We start from the raw sequence: 13006 nt of genomic DNA, 5'->3' as shown, positions 1-13006 counted from the left end.
TCTCCATTTTACAGATGAGGTAACTGAAGCCCAGAGAAGTGAATTGACTTGCCCAAGGTCACACAGCAGACAAGTGAGAGAGCCAGATTTAGAACCCATGACCTACTGACTCCCACAGGGGGCTCACAGTCTTAGCCCCCATTTTACAGATGAGGGAACTGAGGCACAGAGAAGTTAAGTGACTTGTCCAAAGTCACTCAGCTGACATGTGGCGGAGTAGGAATTCGAACCCATGACCTCTGACTCCAAAGTCTGGACTCTTTTCCACTGAGCCATGCTGTCTAGAAGAGATTGGGACACAGTGAGTAAGATCGAACAAGAGAGGAAGAGTTCACAGGCTAGGCTGGAGTAGGAAATCAGTGAGGTGAGGTGGGATGGGGCAAAATGATTGATGGTTTACATTAGATGGTAAGGAGTTTCTGTTTGACGTGGAGATGGGCGGGTAACCACTGGAGGTTCTTGAGGACAAGGGAGACATGGACTCAACATTTTTGCTGATAAAGTGAAGTTTGGATTGGATTGGGGAAAGACAGAAACCCAGGAAGTCAATCGATCAACTGTATTTGAATGCTTACTGTGTGCAGGGCATTGTACTAATTTCCTTCATTCATTCATTCATTCATATTTATTGAGCACTCACTGCATTCAGAGCACTGTACTAAGCCCTTGGGAAAGTACAATACGACAATGAACAGTGACATCCCCTGCCCACAATGAGCTCGCAGTCTAGAGTGGGGGGAGACACATCAGTACAAATAAATACTTTTACAGATATGTACGTAAGTGCTTTGGGGCTGGGAAGGGGGAAGAGCAAAGAGATAAATCATTAAACGCTTGGGAGAGTACAACACGGCAATAGGGCTAACACATTCCCTGCCCACAAGGAGCTTACAGTCTACAGGAACAAGGAGGCCGATGCAGGAATCAAGGCAGAACAGGATAAGTGCTTGGATCAGCGTGGTAGCAGTTCGGATGAAGAGTAATGGGTGGATATTAGCAATGTTGTGAAGGCAGAACTGATGGAATTTAGCGACAGATACCATAGCAAACACCATAAGAGGCAAACAAACAAACAAACAAAAAGCAAACCCCATAAATGGCCAATCCCCCCTTTCGTGATTGATGGGTCCCAAACCATCACAATCATCAGGGACAATAGAGGCTCTCTCTAGAGGAAGCTTGCTTTCTTTCCATGGTTATCACCTCTTTCCCAAGACTGGCATGATAATAATAGGTGAGCCCCCTTAACTAGCGTTCCAAAAAACCCAGAGAGAACCAGAATGGTGAGATTGTGAATTGGAAAGCATTCTTTGTTGGAAGTGTAAAAGGAATTGGGTTTTCTAAACATTGTTCAATGAAGTGTAAGCTGGGGCATTTTCTATTGATTCACGCAGCGATTAGGCTGTAAGTTGAAGGGGGAAATTAAAAAAAAACCAACTAGTCTTTTGAGTTCGGTTCTTTGCTTCATTCCATTCAAGTGTTCTTTTGGAGTATACTTCTGGCTTGAATAGAAATATCTCTTCACAGTTAGACTTTTCAACATAGTTCTCCCCCGAGTTATAATAATCCGGTCCCTTTCTCTTGATTCCTACCATCCCCAGTGGGTGGGTTTAGGTAGAATTGGGTGTAGCATAATGAACGGGGTCCATTAGGGTAGTAATCTGTGTTGTAAGAAAGCCAACCTTTTGGTCTGTCTGAGTTGCCATCCTCTAGGCTGCTAGATTTCTGGGGGCAGGGGAGAGAGCTGTGGGAAACTGATGCTGATCAGATTTACAAAATCAGTGTCTCACCCTCCCTTCTAAGGAAATACATAGTGGATGTAAACTTATCACATCCAGGGCAGGGAACAGGTCCCAAGTGCTTAGAACAGTGATCTGCACATCGTAAGCGCTCAGTAAATACCCTTGATCGATTGGATGATGTAGCTCAGCCATGTATTCTCGAGGAAAACAAATCACGAGAAGCAAGTCGGCCTAGCAGATAGGCCTAGGAGTTAGAAGGGTCTCAGTTATTCATTTATTCATTCAATCGTATTTATTGAGTGCTTACTGTGTGCAGAGCACTGCTTGGGAAGTACAAGTCGGTAACGTATAGAGACGGTCCTACCCAACAACGGGTTCACAAAAGGGGGAGACAGACAACAAAGCAAAACATGTAGACAGGTTAATGTTCCGGCTCTGCCACTTGTCGGTTGTGTGACCTTGGACAAGTCATTTCACTTCTCTTTGTCTCTGTAAAATGAGGATGAAGATTGCGAGCCCCATGTGGGACATGGACTGTGTCCTACTTGATTAGCTTTTATCTACCCCGGTGCTTAGTAGAGTGTCCATCAAGTCACTTCCCTTCTCTATGCCTCAGTTCCCTCATCCATAAAATGGGGATTAAGACTGTGAGCCCCATGTGGGACATGGATTGGGTCCAACCTGATTAGCTTTCATCTACCCCAGCATGTTTAGTACAGTGTCTGGCACATAGTAAGTGCATAACAAATACCATTTTTAAAAAGTGGGCCTGATTATACTTCCAGTGAGTTCATAATAATGATAATGATAGCATTTGTTAAGCGCTTACTATGTGCAAAGCACTGTTCTAAGCGCTGGGGGGAATACAAGGTGATCAGGTTGTCCCATGTGTCTCACAGTCCTAATCCCCATTTTCTGGATGAGGGAACTGAGGCACAGAGAAGTGAAGTGACCTGTCCAAAGTCACACAGCTGACAATTGGCGGAGCCAGGATTTGAACTCATGACCTCTCAGAAGCCCGTGTTCTTTCCATTGAGCCACACTGCTTCTCCACCCATCCATCATGTTCTTCTTCATCATCCATTATCTTCTTCATCATCATCATCTTCTTCATCCATCATGTTCACGTTTATCAATGGAAAGAACCCATCCCTTCCTGATACCTCACTTCACTCCCTCATTCATTCATTCGATCGTATTTATTGAGCACTTACTGTGTGCAGAGCACTGTACTGAGCGCTTGGGAAGTACAAATCGGCAACAGATAGAGACGGTCCCTACCCAACAACGGGCTCACAGCCTAGCATGCCAAACATACATCACAACTTGACAAGATCAAATGGAGGGCGTTCTGAAAGTTGTTAGGCAATGTCAGTGTCCCAGAATTAGGACTGTCCCATTTAATTTTTCAGCCTCTTGCAGAGCGTGCTCACTTGAAAATGCTTGGACTGCCACATCACAATTGGAGTGTGTTCAGAAAAGCTGTCCAATTTTCTGAGAGTCACACAGCATTCTAGGAGCTGTAGTATGGGCATCACAGATTAATGGGGGACGTGAAAGTCACATCTCCCACGTTTCTTGTTCTCAAAGTAAATAAGAGAAAGGGAAAGGCGGATAACCTTGAGGTGGTGTCTTAACTTAGTTTTCAACAAAATGATAGCTAATATTTTGATTATCCACAATATAATCAATATAATTAGACTGTGAGCCCACTGTTGGGTAGGGACTGTCTCTATATGTTGCCAACTTGTACTTCCCAAGCGCTTAGTGCAGTGCTCTGCACACAGTAAGCACTCAATAAATACGATTGATGATGATATAATCCATTAGGCTTTATTACAGATCTCCAGGCACCAGTAAGTGTACAGGTGAAATCTTGGGAATTAAAATACTTCTAAGGGCTGGGGAGAAGGGAAAAGGGGATGGGGAGAAGAGTGAAAAAGGGGATTGATAGAGGACATCATTCCGAAGAAATAAGAAACATTTCTTGGCTTCAAGATTGGATTCAGCACTCTAAGTAGTCCTATTTTAAACAAGTATTTTGGAGAGAAGCAATCATGCCGTCCAAATGCTTTTCCACCTCATATGTTATGGGCTGAAGAATAAAATTGTTGATGGTTCTTATTTTTGCCACCGTTCATTTTACTAGCTATTTCTAATTATTAGAAGGAATTGCAAAAGCCGTTTTCTTTCCTCAAGTGCCCTATCGGTTTAATCACTGAATTCCCCTTAGATCCCAGCAAGTCCATCTACAATTATCATTTCCTTCACCAACGTATTTTCAGAATATGAATCAGTTAATTACTAAAACAAGAAAAAAGTATGGTGCGACAGTCTTGAATTGCTAAGCTTTCTTTACCGATGAATACCCAATCCCACGATAAAACATGTGCCCAAATTTTCCTCAATGATCTCCTTTTTATTCTGTTCTGAAATAGTTCCTGCTTGTTTTCTGCTATAGATTACTTACATCTTCTCCATCACTCATTATTTTGGTTTACCTTGCCAAGTTTTTTTTGTTGTTTTTGGTTTTTTGTCTCAAGAATTCAGTGCTAAATTTGGTATTTCAAAGTGCTCTTGTCTTGTCTTATGCCTTCGAGTCGTTTCTGACCCATAGCGACGTGGACATATTTCTCTCAGAATGCCCCGGTCTCCATCTGCGATCTTTCTGGTAGTGGATCCAGTGAGTTAGCTTAGTAAAACTCCAGAAGTGGTTTACCCCTGCCGCCTTCCATGCAGTAAACCTGAGTCTCCACCCTTGACTCTGTCCTATGTTGTTGCTGCCCTGCATAGGTGTGTTTTGACTTGCAGCAGATTGCCTTCCACTCACTAACCACTGCCCAAGCTGGGAGTGGAATGGCCAGGCCTCTGCTGGACTCTCCCTCCCATAGCCAAGACTGGTAGAGGACTGGAAACTCTCCAGGTGCCACCCTGAGAGGGGTTTCAAAGTGCTCACCATGAGCCAAACACCAGGGCAGCCTCACAGCTAATGTTCAGACAGCGACTCTGTCTATACATAGAGTGCTCATTGGGTGACCTTGGGGAAGTCACTTAACTTCTCTGTGCCCCACTTACATCATCTGTTAAATGAGGATTTAGAGGCTGTCCATCCCCTCGCCTCCTCCTACCTCACCTCCCTTCTCTCCTTCTACTGCCCAGCCCGCACCCTCCACTCCATTGCCGCTAATCTCCTCACTGGGCCTCATTCTCGCCTGTCCCGCAGTCGACCCCCGGCCCATGTCCTCCCCTTGGCCCGGGATGCCCTCCCTCTGCACATCTGCCAAGCTAGCTCTCTTCCTCCCTTCAAAGCCCTACTGAGAGCTCACCTCCTCCAGGAGGCCCTCCCAGACTGAGCCCCTTCCTTCCTCTCCCCCTCCTCCCCTTCTCCATCGCCCCGCCTTACCTCCTTCCCCTCCCCACAGCACCTGTACATATGTTTGTGCAGATTTATTACTCTATTTTACTTGTACATACTTACTATTCTATTTATTTTATTTGTTAATATGTTTTGTTTTGTTGTCTGTCTCCCCCTTCTAGACTGTGAGCCCGCTGTTGGGTAGGGACCGTCTCTTGGGAAGTACAAGTTGGCAACTTATAGAGACGGTCCCTACCCAAAAGTGGGCTCACGGTCTAGAAAATAATGATGGCATTTGTCAAGCACTTACTATGTGCAAAGCACTGTTCTAAGCGCTGGGGAGGATACGAGGTGATCAGGTTGCCCCACGTGGGGCTCACAGTTTTAATCCCCATTTTACAGATGAGGGAACTGAGGCACAGAGAAGTTAAGTGACTTGCTCAAAGTCACACAGCTGACATTTGGCGAAGCTAAATTATTTATTTAACTGGCAGCGGAGCTCTTTCCACTGAACCACATTGCTTCTCTAAATCAATCTATCAGTCCATAGTCTTTATTATACATTTATTGGGTGCAGAGAACTGTACTAAGCACTTAGGAGAGTGCAATACAGTAGAGTCGGTAGACATGATCCTTGACCAAAAGGAGCACAGTCTAGGTGGAAAGGCAGATAATCGAATTAATCACAGATAAGGGAAGCAACAGAGTCTAAGCCACAAGGCCTAGTGGATAGATCCCATGTTTGGGAGTCTGAAGGACCCGGATTCTAATCCCAGCTCTGCCACTATTCTGCTTTGTGACTTTGGGCAAGTCACTTCACTTCTCTGCCTCAGTTACCAAATCTGTAAAATGGGGATTAAGGCTGTGAGCCTTATGTAGGATATGGACTGTGTCCAACATGGTCAGCTTGTATGTTCCCCGGTGCTTAGTACAGTGCTTGGAACATTGTAAGTGCTTAACAAATACCATTAAAAAGAATAAAAAGAGTGTAAGGATATGGACAGAAGAAATGGAGGGATGGGGTGCATATCCTTGGATAGCAGATATGTTTGGAAAAAGAGCTGGTAGGAAGTGTGTAGTTCAGTCCCTGAATATTGTTTTCTCCTTCATAATTGATAACGTTATTTCCCTTACAGTGTATAGATGAGTTTAAAACAGTCTAGAGAGGAGTCTAATAATAATGATAATAACAATGGTGGAATTTGTTAAGTGTTTACTATGTGTCAGACACTATACCAAGGACTAGGATAGACATAAACAAATAGGGTTGGACACAGTAAGTGTCCCACATGGGACGCACAGACTTACAGATTTTACAAATGAGGTAACTGGGGCACAGAGAAGTTGAGTGACTTGGCCAAGGACACACAGCCAACAACCACTATCTGCTACTATTTTGTCCTGCTGTCTCCTCTAGCTTAATGAACAGAACCCCTTGTGGTTCCATCCAAACCCTGTCCTCCCCTTCACTTTCCCATCACTGTAGATAGTGCCACTATCCAACCCATCTCACAAGTCCATAACTTGGCATTATCCTTGACTCCTCCCTCTCCCTCTCTCTCTCTCTCTCTCTCTCTCTCTCTCTCTCTCTCTCTCTCTCTCTCTCTCTCTCTCTCTCTCTCTCTCTCTCTCTTTTTAACCCACATAGTCAATATATCACTCAATCCTGTCGGTTCAAGATTCACAACTTCAGTAAAGTCCACTCTTTCCTCTTCATGCAAACTGCTGCCACGTTAATCCAAGCACTCACCCTCTCCTGTCTTGATTATTGTATCAGCCTCCTTTCTGACCTCTCTGCCTCCTGTTTCTCCGCACTCCAGTTCATATCTCATTCTGTTGCCTGGATCATTTCTTTTTTAAAAAAGTTCAGTCCATGTTTCCCCACTCCTCAAGAGCCTATCCCATCCACCTCCGCATCCAACAGAAATTCCTTATCGTCGGCTTTAAAGCAGTCAATCTCTTTGCACCCTCGTACTTCACCTTGCTATTCTCCTATTATAATTCAACCCACACATTTCGCTCTTCTAATGCCCACCTACTCACTCTATTTCCATCTCATCTGTCTCAGTTGTCCCTGCCTCTGGCCTGGACCACCCTCCCTTTTCATATCTGACCAACAATTACCCTCCCCACCATCAAAACTCTACTGAAGGCACAACTCTTCCAAGACTTCTCCCCTTATTTCCTCTTTACCCACTCCCTTCTGTGTCGCCCTGACTTGCTCCCTTTATTCATTACCCCCACCCCCTTGTGCTACAGGACTTATGTATATTTATAATTTATGATATATTATCAATTATAAATAATTTATTTATTTAACCAGCAGCATGGCTCAGTGGAAAGAGCCCAGGCTCGGGAGTCAGAGATCATGGGTTCAAATCCCACTCCACTGCTTGTCAACTGTGTGACTTTGGGCAAGTCACTTAACTTCTCTGTGCCTCAGTTACCTCATCTGTAAAATGGGGATTAAACTGTGAGCCCCCTGTGGGACAACCTGATCGCCTTGTATCCCCCCCAGCGCTTAGAACAGTGCTTCACACATAGTAAACGCTTAACAGTCTAGTTCTTCTAGACTGTGAGCCCACTGTTGAGTAGGGACCATCTCTATATGTTGCCAGCTTGTACTTCCCAAGTGCTTAGTACAGTGCTCTGCACACAGTAAGCGCTCAATAAATACAATTGAATGAATGAATGAATGAATGAATGAACAAATGCCATCATTATTATTATTATTATTATTAACTTCTCTGTGCCTCAGTTCCCTCATCTATAAAATGGTAATTAAGTCTGTGAGCCCCATGTGGGACAACCTGATCACCTTGTATCCTCCCCACTGCTTAGAACAATGCTTTGCACGTAGTAAGCGCTTAACACATGCCATCATTATTTTCAGTGCTTAGTGCAGAACAGTGCTTTGCACATAGTAAGTGCTTAATAAATGTCATCATTATTATTAACATCTGTCTCTCCTTCTAGACTGTAGGTTCACTGTGGGCAGGGAATATGTCTGCAATATTGTCATGTTGTACTTCCCCAAGTGCTTAGTACAGTGCTCTGCACACAGTAAGGACTTAATTATATGATTGATTGATTGAAATGGTGGAGATGGAATTAGAAACCAGGTCTCCTAACATGCCTGGCTTCATCCTCAAGACTGCAATCACATTGTGGGCAAGGAGTGTGTCTGTTTATTGTTATATTGTACTCTCCCAAGCCACTTAGCACAGTGCTCTGCACACAGTAAGAGCTCAATAAATATTATTGAGTTGAATTGAGCAAGGCCACAACCTCAGAGCTCACCATCAGATGGGAGTGGTCAAGGTTGCAGGTTGGAAAATATCCAGCTTTCCTCTGACTGACTTGGAATTGGCACCTGGGTGAACAGAGATCTGGGAAAAAAATGCAATTGTTTAGGAGCAACAGGGAAGATGCATAGGGAAATATGCTCTAGGTTTGGGGATCAGGGAGGATTCCTGTATCATGTGATTTTTTGATGCTGTGAGCCCGGGGTAGCAGATCCAGTGTAACATGATGACCTCACATGGGATGGGATGGGATCGTGACATTTCCTCAGTGGCCAAACATAGGAAACCAGCCCTGTGGCTGCAAGGAAGGATTCCATCTTTCATTTGATCGTATTTACTGAGCACTTACTGTGTGCAGAGCACTGCACTAAGTTCTTGGGAGAGTACAATATAATAATAATAATAATAGTAATGGTATTTGTTAAGTGCTTACCATGTGCAAAGCACTATTCTAAGTGCTGGGGAGGTTACAAAGTGATCAGCTTGTCCCAAGGGGGGCTCACAGTTTTAATCCCCATTTTACAGATGAGGGAACTGAGGCCCAGAGAAGTTAAGTGCTTAGTACAGTGCTCTGCACACAGTAAGCGCTCAATAAATATGATTGATTGATTGATTAAGTGACTTGCCCAAAGTCACACAGCTGACAGTTGGCAGAGCTGGGATTTGAACCCAGGACCTCTGACTCCAAAGCCCGGGCTCTTTCCACTGAGCCACACTGCTTCATAATAGTAAACAGACATATTCCCTACTCACAGCGATAATAGTTGGATTCCAATGACAGTTGTTTGTTTACACCTTGCCATGAAAATTTTTGTTGACTCCATTGACCAAGGCTTCTTAATACAGCCTAGGAGGCCTATAGATCACTACAAGAAGCACTATCATCTCCTGTCAGAAAAACTAACAAAAAAATAAACCACCAACGAAAAAACCATGTTTACACTTCTCCCCACACCTTATTCCCAGATTATATCAAAGAAGAAACTGCGAAGAATAGTATATAAGGAACAATTCCCTCCTTAGCTGTCCAGAAATAAGCTCTGACATGTTCTCCCTTAGTCTCTAAGCTCTTTCCAGTCTTTCTTCCCGGCATCCATGTCAGTCAGGCAGAAGCTGGGCAAATCAGAAGCCCAACCAAAGGAAGCAACTTCCAGAAAAAATAAAGTAAAATGAAAGATATGTCCCACTCGTTACCTCAGAGTTTGTCTGCCCTGTGTAAATTATGACACGAAGAATCAACAATTCCCCTTTCATTTAAACAATTTAAACAATTCCCCTTCTGTTCTCAATCTACACTCACTCCCTTGGTGACCTCATTCGCTCCCACGGCTTCAACTATCACCTCTACGCTGATGACACCCAGATCTACATCTCTGCCCCTGCTCTCTCCCCCTCCCTCCAGGCTCGCATCTCCTCCTGCCTTCAGGACATCTCCATCTGGATGTCCTCCCGCCACCTAAAGCTCAACATGTCGAAGACTGAGCTCCTTGTCTTCCCTCCCAAACCTTGTCCTCTCCCTGACTTTCCCATCTCTGTTGACGGCACTACCATCCTTCCCGTCTCACAAGCCCGCAACCTTGGTGTCATCCTCGACTCCGCTCTCTCATTCACCCCTCACATCCAAGCCGTCACCAAAACCTGCCGGTCTCAGCTCCGCAACATTGCCAAGATCCGCCCTTTCCTCTCCATCCAAACCGCTACCCTGCTAATTCAAGCTCTCATCCTATCCCGTCTGGACTACTGCACTAGCCTTCTCTCTGATCTCCCATCCTCGTGTCTCTCTCCACTTCAATCCATACTTCATGCTGCTGCCCGGATTATCTTTGTCCAGAAACGCTCTGGACATATCACTCCCCTCCTCAAAAACCTCCAATGGCTACCGATCAATCTGCGCATCAGGCAGAAACTCCTCACCCTGGGCTTCAAGGCTGTCCATCACCTTGCCCCCTCCTACCTCACCTCCCTTCTCTCCTTCTACTGCCCAGCCCGCACCCTCCGCTCCTCCACCACTAATCTCCTCACTGTACCTCGCTCTCGCCTGTCCCGCCATCGACCCCCGGCCCACGTCATCCCCCGGGCCTGGAATGCCCTCCCTCTGCCCATCCGCCAAGCTAGCTCTCTTCCTCCCTTCAAGGCCCTGCTGAGAGCTCACCTCCTCCAGGAGGCTTTCCCAGACTGAGCCCCTCCTTCCTCTCCCTCTCCCCCCGCCATCCCCCCGCCTTACCGCCTTCCCCTCCCCACAGCACCTGTATATATGTATATATGGTTGTACATATTTATTACTCTGTTTATTTATTTATTTATTTATTTTACTTGTACATTTCTATCCTACTTATTTTATTTTGTTGGTTTGTTTGGTTCTGTTCTCTGTCTCCCCCTTTTAGACTGTGAGCCCACTATCGGGTAGGGACTGTCTCTATGTGATGCCAATTTGTACTTCCCAAGCGCTTAGTACAGTGCTCTGCACATAGTAAGCGCTCAATAATTACGATTGATTGATTGATTGATTGATAAATGAAGACGAGTTGACTTCTGGAAGGTTGAGCTCTTTCTCCTAGAGAGCTCCGATTATTTCCGCATGCAGACCCAGCTGCTGAAATTAGCTGGAGACCCCTGATCTGTAGCATAACAAATATCCACAAGGACACTCACGGTTCCCTTTATGAGGACAATACGTCCCTTTCCTGTGGAAATGTTTTAAAATCCCTCAGAAAAAAAGGGAAATGATCTGAAAAGACTGAACCATATCCAACTGTAGCGACTCGAATCATCATAAACCAAGAAAAGTGATCTTTGGAATTCAATCCACTTTCCGATGGCCAAAAGAATCCTGACATGTAAAGTTAATTAAATTTGTTTCATTGCTGCAAAGATGTCCTCTTAGCTATAAATTTGACCACATCAGAGACATATAACTTTCATCAATTATATATTGGCCTTCATTTGGAAAATGTTCTACCCTGTTCTGGTCTCTCAGCTGCAGGGGTTTGCCAGGCTGGCTGGGAAGGGGGAGGAAGTGTGGGAAGAGGTGGAGAGTGGATTCCATGGAGTGAGTAGAATGGGGATGAAAGTTATATGGAAACACACTTCGCAAGTTGTCAGTAAGTGAGGAGAGGGTTTGGAGAGCCAAGTTTTGCAGTATTATTTCCTCAGGGATGATCCCATCCATATCTAGAAGAATATTTGATTATACAGATTAAAAAAAAAAACCTCTCCCCAATGAATTAATGAAGACGTTCCTTAGAGAACAGAAAAAAAAATTACAAGGAAGAGATAGTGAAAATCTTTTGTTTCAATGTACATTGGACCTAGAAGCCCATTTTCAATAGCACAGGGTAAAGCGAGAACCATTTTTTAAATGTCTGATAAAATAGAGATTTCTTTGAGATTCCTATTAATATTTTATGTCTAATCTTATCAAATAATTAAGTTGCAAATGAATGTCTAACTTTTAAGTTAAAAATCTACAGATTTATGGAACCTAAAAGTATAATTCAATGCTTAAGAAATCTATCATTAAAAAGGCAATTTTGGTGGTGCTTGTCATTGCTTTAATCTTTTTATGCAAGAATTCAATAACTGATTCAGCCCTGAAAAGTCTTAACAAGTTTTGAGAATTTGAAAGGTTCTGTTAGATTGTTAAGAGGTTTGTAGGTAGTTTGGGGTTTGGGCTATTTATTTTCCTCTTCAGGGTAGAAACTAGATTGAGGTCAAACATTCCTGGATGAAAGTTCTTACCTCTCCTATTACAGTGAAAGCTCTATGGGGTTAGATTATCATTTCTTTGTTTTGTACTTCCCAAGTGTCTAGTACAGTGCAGTTGTCAAGTGTTCAGTAGACACTTCAGAAATACTGTTGCTACAAATACTGCTGGAAGTCTGGTTGCCTTTTTATCTCAGCCGTTAGACGAAATGATTATGAACTGAGAATCAATCAATCATACTTACTGAGCACTTACTGTGTGCAGAGCACTGTACTAAGTGATGGAGAGAGCACGTTATACCGGAGTTGGTAGAGAGGTTCCCAGATCAGAACAGCTTAGAGAAGCAACATGACCTTGTGGAAAGAGGATGGGCCTCCGCTCTAGGAGATCTGGTTTCTAATTGTGGCTCTAATTTTCAAATCCCTCCTCAAACCCCCTACTTCCCCATCCTTCCTCCTCATTTCCCTGCCCCAAATGACCTGCCCTCATACCTTATCGATAAAATTGAAACCATTAGGTGTGGTCTCCTTAACATTTTCCCTCTTCCTCTTCAATCCCCTCCTCCTGCTGCTCCCTCTTTGATTCTCCCATCCTCTCTAGCAATGTCTCAAGAAGAGATCTTCCACCTTTTCTCAAAATCCTCCCCCTCCCCCTGTATCTGACTCCACCCCTTCTCATCTTATCAAACCAATTGACCCCCTTCCCCCCTTCCTGACACCCCATCTTCAAACCCTCAGTTTCCAATGTCCCATGGCTTTCAAGCATACTCTTGTAACCCCTATCATGAAAAAAAACCACCCTCCCTTGGCCCCATGGTTCCCTCCACTTACCAAACCAGTCTCCCCCCTACCACTCCTCTCCAACTCCTTAATGCCCACTGCCTCCATTTCCTCTCTGCTTG

At 44.3% G+C, this 13006-nt stretch overlaps 1 non-coding gene across 1 annotated transcript; it reads right to left on the bottom strand.

The window, feature by feature from the left end:
• Nucleotides 1-4545: 4545 nt before the first annotated feature.
• LOC119935993 lies at nucleotides 4546-4683 on the bottom strand. The gene has a single exon (XR_005453587.1). It is a non-coding gene; the product is annotated as a small nucleolar RNA SNORA7 (small nucleolar RNA).
• Nucleotides 4684-13006: the final 8323 nt, after the last annotated feature.

Source organism: Tachyglossus aculeatus, chromosome 12 (assembly GCF_015852505.1).
Source record: "Tachyglossus aculeatus isolate mTacAcu1 chromosome 12, mTacAcu1.pri, whole genome shotgun sequence".
In the NCBI taxonomy this organism is placed as follows: domain Eukaryota; kingdom Metazoa; phylum Chordata; class Mammalia; order Monotremata; family Tachyglossidae; genus Tachyglossus; species Tachyglossus aculeatus.
The sequence above is the reverse complement of the archived record's forward strand: the minus strand, read 5'-3'. Positions and strand labels throughout refer to the sequence as shown.